This window comes from Leopardus geoffroyi, chromosome B1 (assembly GCF_018350155.1).
Source record: "Leopardus geoffroyi isolate Oge1 chromosome B1, O.geoffroyi_Oge1_pat1.0, whole genome shotgun sequence".
Taxonomy (NCBI): domain Eukaryota; kingdom Metazoa; phylum Chordata; class Mammalia; order Carnivora; family Felidae; genus Leopardus; species Leopardus geoffroyi.
Window position 1 is genome coordinate 41,477,743 of NC_059327.1, and position 16,279 is coordinate 41,494,021.

Here is a 16,279-nt window from a genome sequence, read left to right on the forward strand (position 1 = left end):
AGTCAAAAATGGACTGCTTTGCCAGAGTACTGGCCACAAAATGGAATTCGGTACATTTCATACCCCAATGCATTTAAATTGTATGAAGCTGATATTTAATACAAATGCAAGTACCAGTGGAAACTGCATACTTAATATGCATTCTCTAACTCTCAGAATTAAGCAGTTGATCTATGGGACACAAAGGGATCATCCTTCTCTCAAAGAGAATATTTTATGACCAGGCAGTTTAAAAGGCACTGACATAAACAACTGTTTGCAGCTCTCTCTCTCATCTTCAAAAGGCAAATAGTACATGTAAGGACAAGCTGTTTTAGACAAAGCATTTTAGAAAATCACTTGGAATGTTTTCCTTTTCCTTTAAGGACAACTGAACTTTTGATAGAGGCCCAGGAGAGTTCTCATAATTTATGATTATTTCTCGTATTTCTCGTATTTCTTTTTAGGGGGGACAGAGGCAAAGTGTGAGGGAACAAGTCTGAAGCCTGCTTTCTCTTGGTCGTGGAAATCTTACTGCTTAAATCATAAAGGTGTTATTTATGGTTTTTACACCATGACAGAACATGCCAGATTTTCTGGGGCAGTGTCAATGTTAAATGAACAGCTAAGTTTAATTTCATCACTGTGTCTTCGTAAGAATTTCACCTAGACAAATGAATAAAATGGAAAACAAGTATTTTGCTATATCCCCTGTCCTAGTTTTTTTAATTCTTAATATTTGGTCACCCTCCTTTTAGCTATACTGATATTCGGAAAGCCATTATGGAAACGACTTAATTTTTGTAGGTATCTGTCTCACAAATAAAATGTGCATCCCATATCTCATTTCTCTCTAATGCTTGAGGGAGAAGGAAGGCATTGATGAAGAGCTGCCTCATTTTCCAGAGAGAACAGAGGCACCGAGAGCTTGCAGGGACTTTCTAGCTGCAGTGGCCACAGTGTCAGTCCTGAATTTTTACCTCCTGGGCTTCAGGCCGGGCCCCCTCCCCATCTGCCCAGCTGGATGAGTACTCACAGTGGAATGACGATTCCAAGAGGCTGGTGCCATGCACACTTTTTGTTTTGAATTGGGTTTTATTAGTCTGTCCACTCACTGAGTGCTAGGTGCTGTCGGTGGAGTTATAAAGATATACATGATGCTGTCTCTGCTCTTACAGATGATATATTTACCGAAGCCAGGCATGCATGCACTGGACAAGGCAGGGGGAACATGCCATTTGCTTCTGAGGATGCAGACGGTGATAAGGGTGGCTGTTGTTCAAGGCCACGGGGAAGGAACCAGACGGCAGCCTGGGCTCAAAGAGGTGCAGAACCCAGAAGAATGGGGAAGGGTTAGTCTCTAACTAATCTGAAACTGGACATTCTAGGAGCTTTCTTTAAAAGACCCCTTAAAAAAAAATTTAAGGGGCGCCTGGGTGGCGCAGTCGGTTAAGCGTCCGACTTCAGCCAGGTCACGATCTTGCGGTCCGTGAGTTCGAGCCCCGCGTCAGGCTCTGGGGCTGATGGCTCAGAGCCTGGAGCCTGTTTCCGATTCTGCGTCTCCCTCTCTCTCTCTGCCCCTCCCCCCTTCATGCTCTGTCTCTCTCTGTCCCAAAAATAAAATAAACGTTGAAAAAAAAATAAATAAAAGACCCCTTAATTTTTTTTTTCTTCTTAAAAAACTCACCTACCAAATAATGTCCTTCCCATATAGTAAAAAAATACATTAGGGAAATAAATGCCAAAACGTGCGCTTTATGATTTTTTCTTGAACAAGGGGAAGCATTTATGCCGTTCCCACCCCTTGAGTTCTTTTTCCCCCTCTCTTCTTGCTTTGCCTGATACCACAAGTCTAAGCCATTAACTGAAGCCTGGTCAGAATAAGCAAAAGTAAGGGTTCTGAATGGTTACCTCTGGAATGCCTGTCTCTTTGGACCTCCCAGTGAGAGCAGTGAAGAATTCCAGACTTTCACTGACTTTTAGAACAGCTCTTCTGAGACTCTGAATAGGCTGCCAGGGAAATTATCTCCCAGGTTGGGGCCTTCGGTGAACCGCTAGGGAAAGAACTGATAGATAAAGTCCAGTGAAGATGCATAGTATTTCCCCCCAATAATCGAAAATGACCTTCACATGCCCTCCAGGGTGGCCCGGGAAAACCAGCACTATATATTCTTTCAGCCCTTACCTGCTCTGCTTTCCAGAGCCTGTCTGACACAGGCAGAAACCCCACTGTTACATTTCTCTCTGCCCTCAGGAACATTCACCAGTTGGGGGAAAAAGAAGGCCAGAAAATTGTTGCTATGGGCTCTGTTTTGTGGAAGTTAAAATGCTGGAGCAAGAATCTGATTGCTTGATAGCTCCCTCTCTCTCTCCCTCTCTCTCTCTCTTTCCCTCTCACCCCCACCCCTTCTCGAGCTCTCTTTCTCCCCCACCCCCTACTTTTTCTACTCTCCCCTCCTCCCTCCACTGGACTCCCAGTCCTGACTGCGACCCCCCCACCCCCACCCCCGCCAGGCCCGGGGAGAGCCTTACAGGTTGTCAATGAAACATGGAATTATTTCCTTTGATGGCTTAGATAATAGTAGGAGCCAAGGCAATGAGTGAGGTCGGCTGAAACCAATGCAGTCCTGCCCGGGACTGGAGAGCCAATCGCAGGAACAGTGGGCGGGGCGTCGGCGCCAGCAGATAATTGCTAAGTGCATCGCTAGCACAGTTGGGCCGAGCTGCCGAAAGGTCTGGTCGCAGAGACGGGAACGCGTAATCCTCAGCGTGCTCCATCCCGACAGCATCGTTCCACGGCTCGGCAGGGCAGCGAGCCTCTGGCCACCAGCCCCTCTGCTCCGCGGAAAAGGTACTCCTGTCTGCGTCCCGGGGGGTGCGGCTCCTGCTCTCCCCTTCTCAGTGGCTTGCAGTTTAGCTTATGTAGAGGGATTGCAGAAAGAAGAGAAAAGTTTAGGCGAGGAAACGTGACAGATATAGGAAATCACCATCTTTTGTTGGGATGAAAACAAGCTGACAATTTGGAAAACTTCTGCGCTGTCTAGAACTGGCTTTGTTTACTACTCTAGCAATTAGCTGCACCCAGGTCTGTGGAAATAGGTCTGGTCTTGGGCTAGGGTGACTGCACGGTTGGGGTGTAAATTCAGGTTTGCTGGGTGAAGGGAATTGGACCCCTGGATGTGCCGCTTCCTGGTGGACCCATCGTTGGGAAGCTGACACTGAGAAACATGACTGGTGGTTGGGTTTTCTCCATAGGGTCTGCCCCCTCTCCATTACCTTGACCTGCCTTCCCCCAACTATGTGACCTTCAACTTGAGCCCTTCCTTAAACTTCTGCGACCTTCCTTCCTCCTACTCCTTGCCCATTCTGTCTCAGTTCATTTTGCTTGGTGGGAAAAAAATTTCCTGGGGGTGTGGGAGGCTGTCCTGTTTGACCTGATGGGCATCCGTGTGACACACAACTTGGGGAAAAACCAACGAAACAGTTGTCAGAGGAGAAGAAATAACTTAATTGATTAGCTCCCGAAAACTGGAAGACTTTCCAGGCTTGATGTGTCCTGAAATAGAGGGGTTGGAGCTAAATTGTATCCCGTGTGAAGGTTACACCCTTACCAGAGAAGGGCTGTCCAGTGCTAAGTGTGCCAAGGGCTCTGGGAGGTGGAGGCTGGTGGGAGGGGCAGGCTCTGAGGGGCTGGGTCTGTTTAGGTGCGCAGGTCCATCTGTGCCCCAGAGGGTGCTGGAGCCACCGTCTACACTGCTTCTGATCATTGCTATTCGAGCAAAAATGCTCGCCATGGTCAGCGGCTGGTTCAGCCTCAAAGCACCCTTGTGCATTCTAAATTGTGGGACCACAAGGGCCTCACTTGTTCTGAGACCCAGTTTTGCGTGTGGGGAAAACTCCTTTCCCAGAGTTTCTGCAAATGGGAGATGTTAGGTAGGTAGGCCTCCCCTAGGAAGCATGAAGAGAAGGTGATGAGCTTGGTCTTGAACTTCCTGCCTGCTTTGGCGCAGGCAGCTCCTATTTGAATGCCCTACAGCACTTCACCAGGTCTGTCCTCTGACCTCCTGGATGCTCTGAAGCTGCGGGTCCGGGACTGATCTTACAAGTCCTTGGGGCTTTAGCGGGGGTCAGGTGCATAGCCTCACCCTGATTTCTATCCTAGACCTGAAGCTGAGGAGTTCAATTCCCAGTCCTGGGAAGGATCCTCCAGCAACCCATTGTCCCTATGACACCCTTGCTGCTGAGGTGCAGATGACAGTCCCCCTTCTCGGGCTCTCCAAATCACTTTCAGTGTTTAATTCTTCTTTTCTTTAATTGCCACAACAGGTCCCCCACCTCCATTAAGCAGCTATTTCGGGTGGCTGCTGTTATTGTGGAAGCTCTACTCACAATAGTTAAAAAAAAAAAAAAAAAACAAAAAAAACAGCTGCCTGACTTTTTTTTTTTTTTTTTTTGGTCAGGATACAGTCAGCTTTCTCTTCTGCACATGTTGTCTGACAGTAAACACAACAAACTTGCAGCCCTGCAAATTATGCCTTTGTGTTTGGGAGCCTGGAGTAAACTCAGAGCTTTTATCTGCTGTTTGGGGCATATTTGGCCACACACCTTCACCCCTGTGGTCTGTCTAGGGCACATGAGCCCCAGAGAGCCCTGGAGAGGCAGCACCTAGCAGGTGGGGGGGGGGAGTTTGAAAGGGGGCACTTTGGTTTTCAAGAAGGCAGTCATAAAACTGGAAAATGCTTTTGAGTTCAAAGGGGTGCCTGGAACCAAAAAACCGGTAGCAAAAATTGAGGGTCCTTTCAATTGATGCTGAGCTGCTAGATTTCTATCATGATAGAGGACATTCAAAGTAAGGCTTTTAAACCAGCTCCTGAATGGTGACTCATGCAGGGAGAGGAAAAAGGCAGGGTGGGGGAAGGGGGCAGAGGGAGCTTGGAAAGTGCAAGTGGGACACACTGGAACACTTGCCTTCTTCCTCCTCCTCATCCCTCTTCCTTGTAGTTCCCCATTTGGAACAAAGATTATTAAAATAACAACTCTAGACTAAAAAAAGCATAATAGGAGCTGAAGAATAATTGGTGAAATGCAAAACACCATCCCTGCAACTTCACCTTGGATGGGGCATGAAATCCAGGATCCAGCCACACCGCTGTGATCCACTTTGGAGAATTCATTCTCTGGTATCAGGTTGATTAGTTCCTTGGGAAGCCTGGTGCAGGTTTATGTGTGAAGGGACTGATTGGTGCTCAGAAAATTGCATTTGTTACTCGTTATTTCATCAAACATGGTAGCTGTAGCCAGAATCCTGGGCAAGCGCCATCCATAGGTCTAGCATTTTCTCCTCTCCCCAATTGGGCAACAAGGTTTTCTCTCTTTTAACTACTGTGCTAAGCAGGGGTTGTCTCTTTGTGTGCCTTTGCAAGCCCTGGGTGACTTACCTGGCAAGTCAAATCCCTTCCTTACTTTTCTGTTCCTCTTTCCTGTCATCTCTTTTCATCATGAACACATCAGTAAATAATCTCTTTGCCAACCTACTTTGATCTCGTCATTTTGTGCCAATTTTGCTGTTAAAGAAACCTGTCCCCTGAAACCCTGAAAAAAGGATTGAAAACATATGAAAATTTTTATCAGAGAAGAGCCTTTTAGTCTTCCTATTTGAACATTTAATTTTGTTGTTTTGGGGAAATCAAATAAGCACGTTTATTGTGTTAGGCGTTTTTGTAAGGGGCCGTTGAGATGTCTTCTTTTTTTTCTTGGGTAGTTGCGTGAACTCCCTGGTTACCCTGGGGGTGTGTGCGTCTGGAGGTTTGAAATAATCTGGAGCATCCCCTGAAAGGTGAGGAGATTGGAGCATGATGCTTCTGTTTATTCATCACGGGGTGAAGGCTGTGTGGAAACCTGGGCTCTGAAATGTATGCACCACACACGGTTATTTTCTCCCGTTATTCTTCACTTTGGAAGATTTCGTGGCCCCAAATGATTAGTAATAGTTCACCTGACTTACTTTTCCTTATGCACATGTGCCCTACCTCCCTCCCCATTATGGAGCTGTTGGACACTGAACAATCTTACTTAATCTGGTATATGCCTCTCTTTCTTCCTTCCCTTATGATTCTTCCTTCCCGTCACTTAAGGGCACCCTAGAGGTTGAGATTTAATTTTAGACACCCTGCTCACCTCACTTCTGGAACACTTAACCAGGGGAAGTCAAGAGTTCTGGGATGCACATGGAGTTGCCCTGTGGGAGCAGTGAGGCAATCCTTCACCACGTTCGGTTCCATGCAGACCTTACAAGAGCGCCTGTAGTGGTGCAGCCACCCCTTGGGAGGCAGGTGGGGCAGATATACTGAGCACAGACCTGTTAGACGCATAGGGATTCCACCAGGCATGACCCTCACTGTTCCACTATCCTGCGGCTCGCCCACCCGCAGTCACCATGCATTGGACTGACCTTGGAGACATTAGCCAGCAGTGATATGTGCCTGTCATTCTCCCAAGTTCTTTGTTCCTTGCTCTCTTCTCACCCCTAAATTTCTCTATCAAGAGTTAGAAAGGATCAAATCTACTTATTCATACTAAGGTGTAAATAGTTAAGAGTGGTGCCACTTATGCAGGTATTTGCGTTCTAAATGGAAATCCAAGATGTTTAGAGTGGAGTTGCAGACATCTGCCTTGGGATTTGGAAGATAGAGTTTGGATAGGGAGTGTCTGGGCAGTTGTGAGCCTTTGCTTTTCATTTAAGGCTGGTCCTGCTCTTATCATGTCAAGGACATGCTACAGGCACTCAGAGCCCCGTGCTGGCACTATTTGGGGTCTGGCACCTGGAGCTTGATCCCTCAGACTTGACCTTGGGTGCTGCACTTATTTTCCCTCTCTGACCTCAGTTTCCTTGTATATAAAGTCAGGGGCTTGGCCTATGTCCTCATGATCTCTTTCTGCTCTGACCTTCTCTCTGGATTTTGCCATTGGAGTCCTACATCCAGCTGAGGATGTTATGGCTCTGGGAGGACTTGGAGCTTGCAGAGCATCCTCCAATGTGGGCCACGGTGCTCAGTGATGCTTTCAGAGCCAGAATCCGTGGAGGCAGGTCGGAGGGACGGTGGGTGCTCTGCCACAAGAAAAACAGGCTGAGGGTGATGTAATAACTGATTTTGGTTTAGGAGGGGATGTTATATGGAGGATGGCGACCAGCTGTTCTCCATCTCCAGTAGGATTGAACGAGAGAAAATAGACAGAAATTGCAGCAGATGGACTTAGATTAGGTATGAGGAAGAATTTTCCGTCAGCAAGAGTTGTTAAAAAGGGAAGGTTGTGGAGCCTCCGTGATGATCTTTAGGAAATGGATAAGCAGAAGATTCAGCTGGAGGAGGAGGCGGAAGGAGGGGCCCGTCTGGCCCAGGGATCCTGGCCCTTTCCCTAGGGGGGGCCCTTTATGGTTGCTCAGAAGCCTCACCTTTGCTCTGGGGCTATCAGAGTGGCTGAGAGCCGAAGTCCTTGGGCCAGCAGGGCCGGCAGATCCTGTCTACTGCTTGAGGCCCTCTCTTCAAGTCTAATCTTTCACTTCCAGGTGTGGCAAATGAGGCCTGGAGAGGAAGCGGGCCTCGGTGGCCTCCTCACACACTGACCCATGGCAGAGCCAGAACCAGAATCAGCTCCCCCTTGCTTCCAAATTGAATAGCCCATTTACTTTTTCTGGGCTCCTGATTTTTCTCTAAGCAAATGGTGGAGACAGGGGCACCTGCAGTGAAGCAGTATTTATTGAGTGCCTGTTACTAGCATGGTGTACTTACTCAACTCCACCTTCCCTGATTTATACAGCAAACCGTTCAGCTCCAGTCGGTGATCGGGCAGCACTACCATGAGCCCAGGGCTGGACAAATGCCTGCCAGAAACTGCAGCAGAAAAGAGGGGATGAGGGTGCAGCGGGAGGATGAGGAGGAGTGATATGAAAAAAAAAAAATTTACTCTGCATCTTACGGAGGTGAGAAACTTTAGACGTCTAGTTCAAGCTCCTTGTTGGATGAATGAAACGAGACGTCCCCAGCACACATAAGATCTGGAAAGACCCTTATATCATCAGTTACTTTTATAAAACGAAACAGAATTTGGAATTTCATTCAGATTGTCATTTCTAAGAGAAGCTTCTACAACGTGGGGCTGCAATTCCACATTTCTTCCAGCCAGACTTGATTTGTTTCTGGGCACGTACATCTCTGGGGCATGCTTGGAGCCCCTCCAGGGAGGCCCAGGGCCAGAGCCTACAGCGGTGAGGGGGTGGGCGGTCTCAAGGCCCAGAGGCAGGCTCCCTCTGGTGTCAGGGGAGGAACAGGACGCTGCTGTCCAGCCGACAGCCTCGGGATGAAAACAGCCTCAAGCTCTCAAGAATCAGGCAGAGAGGCTGTGCGGGCTTTGCCTTGCAGTGGTTTGAGCCTTGTAGGAAGCAAGATGAATTGGTGAAGTGGGCACCACAAAGTAAATTCATAGTTAAGAAGTGCACGTGCGTAGTCACTGAGTAAAAGGAAGGAAACACGGAGGTCTGTGCTGGGCCAGCTACGGGCAGGCAGGGGGTGTTCAGGGCATGTCTCTGTGCTAACCAATGCATTCCGAGTGCTCTGCCCAGCACTCAGGCAGGCACTAGGGAGTCTATCAGGAACGACATAGGTGTGTGTGATCCTTGTCCTGTGGGAAGTTGCCTGGGAAGACCAGCAGCCCCTGAGGCAGCCCAGCAGGACATGTGTCTGAGGAACTGCCAAGACAGAAGGTGCAGGGGGAACCGAAGGGGAAGAGAAGACAGCAGGTGCCAGGGGCCAGGCTGCCCAGGTTGTGAGACAGGCCTGAAGGGTGGAGAGAGCTGGGGTAGCTGAGGGAGAGGAGCGGGTAGGTAGCACAAGAAATGACAGAAAGCCAAGGGATGTCAGAGCCTGTCTTCAGAAGGTGAAAGTGCCTACAGCCACAGAGAGAACCTCGAGAGATTCATCAGAGGAGTGGGCTAACCCAGGGCAACCTTGTCTCAATCCCACTGCCATTGTCCCTTTCCATCCAGAACGACACTCAGCTGACTTCACATTTCTGCCCTCAACTTTGGTGCCATAGACTGCACTAGGACACAGCAAGTTGTTGTGGGCGTGATGGTAGTAGGTCCTGGATGCAGGGTACACATGGTTAGCCTTACTTGGCATGGTCAGAGGATTCCTCTTGGGGAGAGGAACACCTGAGAAATAAATAGGATCCCACCAGGTGGATGGAGAGGTGAGAAGGAGGGCAGCCACATTTGCAAGACTCAGAAGCATGAAACAGCACAGTGTGTCAGAGCCCTATGAGTAATACTTGGGTGTTGCTACATCTTGAGCACATGAGGTTTGTTTTTGGGGGTGCGGGAGAGAGAGGGGGTGGAAGTGTCCCCAGGTAGGGAAGGACCAGCTGGCCAGACTGAGGAGCAGAAGGGTTTTAGGCAGGGAAAGGCAGTCACATTTGCATTTAGGACAAAGGAATTGTGGAATGGAGGGTGGGGGTGAGTTTTGGGAGAGGCAAGGCTGGGCTAGAGAGGCTGGTCCTGAAGTCATTTGCTGCGGTTTGGGTGAGCAATGATGAGGGCCTGAAGGGAGACTGTGGCAATGGAAGAAGAGAAGGGGACAGCATCAAAGGATGATGCTTTGACTTCTTAAGTTATACTTGATCAGGAAAAAATGAAGAGGAATTTTTCATCCCTTAGAGGAGACGCTGACAGGTGATAAGGAAAGGTCACATGGGTCGATGACAGAGAGAGCAGTGCTCCCCACTGAAGACAGGACAGGAGCAAATGGGCTTCAACAACAGGAAAAGGATATAAGCTAGACTTTAATGCCTTAATGGAGGGATTGTTAAACACGGGGACAGGGTTAGCAAAGACGGCTATGGACTAATTCTCTTCTCTGTAGAGTATTCAAAAATCAGTCTGTCCCCTGACAGAAAAGTGAGCAAAGGGTGTGAATAGGTAGCACAGACAAAGAGAAAACAAACACAAATGTCCAGAAAAAGACGTACAGGTGTCCAACCTCCCTAATAACTAAAATATTACTTTAAAAACAAGGTATCCTTATCCACCTACCAGCTGAGCAAAAATGAAAATGAAATGCCCCGTGTTGTTGAGATGCCAGGAAGTGGACATTGGCAGACGTAGCTGATGGGAAGATCATTTGCAAACACGGGAGTCATGTCTCAAAAAGATACCCTTTAAGCCAGTAAGCAGTTCGTCTTCTAGGAATTTTTCCTACGGAAATAATCAGGGCTGTGCAAAATAGTTCTAATCAAGGATATTCCTTTCAGCATTATTCATTATAACAAAACATTGTATGGGGGGATTGATTAAATCTAATATGGCTCATCCATAAAATGGAAATCAAGGAAGCCATTAAAGTTACATTGAATAATATATAAGGATATAGGAAAATGCTAATAATGTGCATCAAGTAAATATAGGCTTAAAAGTAAATAGAGTAGAAATGCAATTTTGTAAAAAAACAAAAAACAAAAAACAAACAAAAAAAATGCATACAGTCCTGAAAAATAGAATGGAATGCAATATATCAGAGTGATAACAGTGGGTATCTCTGGGTTTTAGGAAACACGTGATTCTTTTATTAAACTATTCTGTATTTTCCAAATTTCTTAGAGTAAATAAATGTGTTATCTTACACACCAGACAAACTTGCTTTTTAAATCAGTTACTCAAACCACAAATGCTCTGGCAGGGACTATATATGTAGCAATGTGTTAGGTACTATGCTGCCCACTAAAAGTCCTAACATGGGGTGCCTGGGTGGCTCAGTCCTTTAAGCATTTGACTTTGGCTCAGGTCATGATCTCACGGTTTGTGAGTTTCAGCCCTGCATCCAGCTCTCTGCTGTCAGCAGGGAGCCCGCTCAGGATCCTCTGTCCCCCTCTACCTCTCTCTGTCCCTCCCTACCCCTCTCTCTCAAAAATAAATAAACATTAAAAAAAAAAAGTCATGCCAGCCAGGTGTCCTCAATCCATTTGGTGAGATCAGATAAATGCACCTGCTAGTCACATGCTACCTTGCGAAAAGTCTGCTTCAGATGTTGAGGGTGCAGGATCTTCGTGCAGGGAATGGTGCCCATGGGCAGTGGCGACCTTCCCCCTTCTTCTTCACCTCCTCCCTCTTCCACACACGCCCCCAGCCTGTCCCTTACGTGGTCAGACCTAGCTTAGCCCGCAGCGGGTGTGTTTACATGCATCTGCAGATGTCCTAGGTGGACAAGTTGAGACTCAGAGAGGCTATGACTGTGTCAGGGTCGCCCGTCTCACGGGTGGTAGAGCTTGGCGGCAGGGAGCCCGTGTACCCTTTCTTGAGGGGGCCGTTTTGTAGGGCTTCTTGTGTTATTGGGGACAGCTGGCAGATTTCCAGCGGGAAGGTGTGGAGCCGCCCTCCCCTCCTTCCCAGAAGCCATGCCTTGTGCTTGATTCACTTATTAATTGAGACTGAGCGAATGCATCGACGGCTGTCATGCTTAGAGGAGGGACTCTGGGTGTAGGGGTCTCCGGCGGTGCCCTCGCGGTTCTGCATCCTGCCCCTCATTTGCTGCTGTTTTTCCAGACCGCCTTTGCCTCCTGAGCTGCTTTCCTTTGTTACATAAACTCTGGGCAGCCCGAGAGTCCCCCTCTCTGTGGCAGTCACAGCCGGCTGGCCCCGCAGTGTGTGCCCGGGCTGCATGGGGGGTGACTCCGAGGGGCACATCCTTGGGGCTTTCACAGGCTTCACTGGGAAAAGGGGAGAAGCCTGCTAGAAGGTGGGGCTGGGTGAGGAGTGGTGCGGGCCCGGCTGATTTGCTGCTCTATTTATTTTGATAATAACGCACGTTTGTATGGTGTTTTGTGCTCGCAAGCCTCAGAGGCGGATGGGGCAGGCGTCCTCATCCTGATTGTGCACAGGGGGGATTGATACTGGGAAGGGCAGAGCCACTTGCCTCGGTTTGGGTGGCAGAAGAGCTGGCATGGAAGGAGCCTGCAGACACCCCCCTACCTCCTGACGGACAGGGGCTTCTTGCTGGTGTGCATGTCCTGGGTGCAGTGATGGGGGGACGCAGTACCCCGTGGGGCCCTGGCAGATACTTGATGAGTTGATGGTGGCACACACGTGAGGGGACTTCCAAAACATGGGTGCAGCTGGCTGAGTCCTGCCCTGAGGCCCAGTCCCGGAGGTGCCAAGAGAAGTGGATGCCAGTGAGAGAACGTGTGTGGTCACCAAAGTCTGGTGGAGGCAGAGGGGCCTGCGCCCTGAAAGATGAGGGCAATTTGGACAGAAGGAGGCACATTCTGGGTGTGAGTGGCCATCTGAGGCCAAGAGCCAGCATGCGACGTTGGGAGCTGCTGAGGGGTCATGTGGCTCAGTCAAGGGGGGATTGGGAGAGTGCCTTGGCATCTCTCATCCCAGGCTTTGCTTTATTTTTGGGACTCCCTCCTATGTAATAAGCTGGGCACAGTGCCACTGGGCGGGAGGAGGAAATGAGTCGGGGTTCTCATGTGGATTCCCTCCTTCTCGCTGCCTCTCTTGGTTTTGCTCCTGCTGAACATGAAATTTCCCTGTAGGGTTCTGGGAAGACAGGAAGGGGGATTGGGATGGTTCCTATTCTGCCAGGCCTCCCCTGCCTACCTGGAACTTCGGTTTTCCAGAATGGGAGAAGGGGAAGGAAAAGTTATGAGCCAACAGGGAAAGCAAGAAAAAGGGAGCAGGGTCGGGGAGTAGGTGGGGAACTCAAGAGGGATGTTTGGAAGTGAGGTAGAATTTCTAGCACACTGAAAAGCAGAAGCATAGCCTCTGTCTAAATTGTAGATTTTTAAGTGTGATAAGACACAAATAAGAAAGGAAAAAGAGTCTGAGACTACCCTTTATTTTCAGATTTTTAAATGTTTGTTTGTTTGTTTATTTATTTATCTATTTATTTATCTATTTTGAGAGAGAGAGAAAGAAAGAGAACGTGAGCAGGGGAGGGGCAGAGAGAGAGGGACAGAGAACCTGAAGCAGGCTGTGCGCTGTCAGTGTAGAGCTGATATGGGGCTCGATATCATGAACCTGAGCTGAAACCAAGAGTCAGATGCTTATCTGTCTGAGCCACCCAGAGGCCCCTATTTTCAAATTGTTAAGCACTTGGTCCTCAGACTCATTTTGCAGAGGAAACTGCGGCATGGTGTGGCCAGCAGTCAGTGGGTAACCCTGGTGGTGGATTGCAGCCTGATGCTCTCTGTCTGCTGTGCCACCCCCTCTGGGCCCAGACCTGGTGACCATGGGGGTCTGTGGGAGAGCAGGAACAGGACTCCCTCTGCCTGCAGAGCGGCCCTTCTCCATTTCTGCATTCTGCTTTCTCCCCATTTCCAGGAGGCTCTGCAGAGAGGTGCTGGGAGCAGCAGGAGGGCAGGCTGCTTGTCGCTGGGGACCAGGGTGCCTGTCCATTCCCTGGGACAGGTCAGTGAGGGATGCCACAGGCTACCGGGCCAGGAGAGCTTGAGGCCATGGCCCTGTTCTTTGATTTCACCATGATGGAAATGATGTGCTTCTCTCTCTCATCCTTCAGTTACCTTAACAGGGACGTGAGCTCCTGAAATGTTATGTGTTCATTTATTCATTGCTCAGAACATTGAGAACTGACAATCACAGTTTTCTAAGCTTTTAGAATGAGTAGTGGACAGAACTGACCCAGTCCCCATCTACTCGGAGCTTATATTCCAGTGGAGAAGACAGATAGCAAACAAGTAAGTCAATATGTAGGGAGGCCGATATGTGAAAGGGGGGAAAATGAATCAGAGCAAGGGGATGGAGTGTGTGTGTGTGTGGAAAGGGTATGTCCAGGAGGGTCTCAGTAATAAAGTAACCCTGGAGCAGAGACCCAGGGCCGTGGAGGGTGATCCATGCAGATATTTGGGGGAAGGGCAGTCCACGCCAGGAGAGGCCCTGAAGCTAGAGACACTTGTAGTGTCAGATGTAGCATTGAGGTCGAGGTGAGCTTCATTGAACCCCTGGAAAGTTTTGAGCAAAGGAATAACATAGTGTAGGATTCAAAGGGATCAGTCTAGCTGTCTGGTACATGCCCTGAGAGCATACTATAGGAGAGCCATGTGGAGGCAATGATCCTGGCAGAGCGGGTGGTGGCTTGGATTAGTAGTAGCAGTGGGGAGTGAGGAGCCCTCAGATTCTGGATATATTTTGAAGGTGGAACCAGCTGGATTTCCTGATGGGCTGAATGGAGGGTTTGAGAGAAGGAGGATTCAAAGATGACTTCCAAGACTTTTGGCATGAGATGGAAAAGTTTGTGGAAGGAACACACTGGGGGAAACAGGAGGTGAGACATTTGTGTTAGGGAGACGTTAAATATCTAAATGAAATGCCTGCTAGTCAGTTGGGTTATGTGTCTAGAGTTCAGAGAAGTTTATGCTAGAGAAAAATCTTGGGAGTTGTCAGTGTATTGATAATATTTAAAATATGGGACCAAAGGAGATAACCTCGAGAGTGAGTGTAGATAGGAGGTATAAAGACTGAATTCTGGGAACCCCAATATTTACAGATCTAGAATAGGAGTTGGCAAACTTTTTGCTGAAGAGCCAGATAGGATTTTAAACTTTGTGGGGCCATGTGGTCTTTGCTGCAACTAGTGCCCTTTGCCTTTGTAGCACAAAAGCAGCCACAGACAACATATAAATGAATGAGTGTGGCTGTGTTCAGTGAAACTTTGTTTACAGAATCAGGCAGTTGGCCCGCGGGCTGTGTTTGCTGACCTTTGTTCTAGGACTTGAAGATGAACCAGCAGATGAGACTGAGAAGGAGCAGCCTATGGGATAATGTTGCCTCAGAAACAAAGTGAAACATTTTCGAGGGGGACTGGTCATCTGATCACAGACTGCTGGTGTGTGAAGTAGGTGGGGACTGAGAATTGAACACAAGTGTGGAAGCCATCAGTATGCTGATGGTACATGAGGGGAGGCCCTGTTGGTGCTGGTTGGTGGAGAGGCATTGGAGATAGCACATGTAAACAACCTTCTGGAAGAGTGGGGTTGTGAGGGGTGCAAGGAGATGGAAGATGAACTGTAGAGGTGTGTGGGGTCAAAGTAAGGATTACTCCCTTAAAATGGGGAAAATATCAGGGTGTTTGTATGCTGGTGGAAACCATCCAGTCAAGAGCATGAAGGTGACATAGGAGAAGGCGGGGAGAACTGCTGGGAGATGGTCCCGAGGGAGGAAGGGAGGGGCTGGGATCCAGTGAATGGGGCGGGCATGGCCTGGCTGCTGAGGGGACAGCCAAGGGAGGGAAGGACAGCCATGGTCAGAAGGCAGTTGGGTGTGTGGGTGGACGTGGGGTGTGGTGGGGTGGGTGGAGATCGGAGTGGTGACTCTCTCCTGTTGCTTCATTCTGTCAGTGAGTAGGAAGGAACATCAAGGGCTGGGAGGTGGGGAGGGGACCTCGGCCAAGAGCCCTGGAAACAGATGTCCCCTGAGCACAAGGGAAGTGGGACGTGAGATAGTGACAGAGGGTCTGAGTCTCTAAATCAAAATTAAAAGCTTTGTGCCGATGCCATCACTTGAGCTTTTCACTGTAAAAGGGGCCCTGTAAATTCTGAAGAGTTATGACTGAATTAATAAGGCCAAGATGAGGTTGTGGATGGAAAGTCCTCAAAAAATAGTCTCAGATTCCCATGGGCCTGGAGCTGCCTACCCAGGTAGCTCTTGTGTGGCTGTATTTTTTTTTTAATTGAGCTATAATTGACATATAACATTATATTAGTTTCAGGTGTACAACATAATGGTTGATATATGAATATATTGTAACATGATCACTATAATAAGTCAAGTTAAATCCATCATTATGCATAGTTTTTTCTTTCTTTCTTTCTTTCTTTCTTTCTTTCTTTCTTTCTTTCTTTCTTTCTCTCACAATTGTATTCTCAGAAAATGGAATTGCTTATTGGAGTTTCTGTAACTCCTCCTCTGAAATCAGACAGTTGTGTGAGGTGAGAGAGATGGCTGGCCTGGGGTTAGGGAGAGTTAGGGGAGGCTCTCTGCACTTTTTTCCCTTTTCCTCTTAAAGATTTTTTATTTGATACTTCTTATTATATATATATATACATATATATATATATATATATATATATATATGTATATATATATATTTATGAGGCAGAAGAGAGGAGGCAAGGAGAGGAAAATTCTTTCTCTAATTTTTACCTGCAGACATTATTCTGGGGAGAAAGGGACCTACCGAAGGTCCTTGATCTAAACGTGGAGTAGAACCCATAAGGTGGGGGCTGAGCCCTC

The 16,279-nt window shown here is 48.2% G+C and overlaps 1 protein-coding gene across 2 annotated transcripts in view; it reads left to right on the forward strand.

The window, feature by feature from the left end:
- The first annotated feature begins 2,649 nt into the window (after positions 1-2,649).
- The window catches only part of ZMAT4 (zinc finger matrin-type 4), a 348,843-nt gene continuing 335,213 nt past the window's right edge, over positions 2,650-16,279 (forward strand). Inside the window, exon 1 of one of the 2 annotated variants that reach the window (XM_045459673.1) lies at positions 2,650-2,830. The gene's annotated coding sequence lies outside the window, so the exon portion shown is untranslated. The remainder of the gene's footprint in view (positions 2,831-16,279) is intronic. The other variant, XM_045459684.1, reaches the window with a different exon arrangement.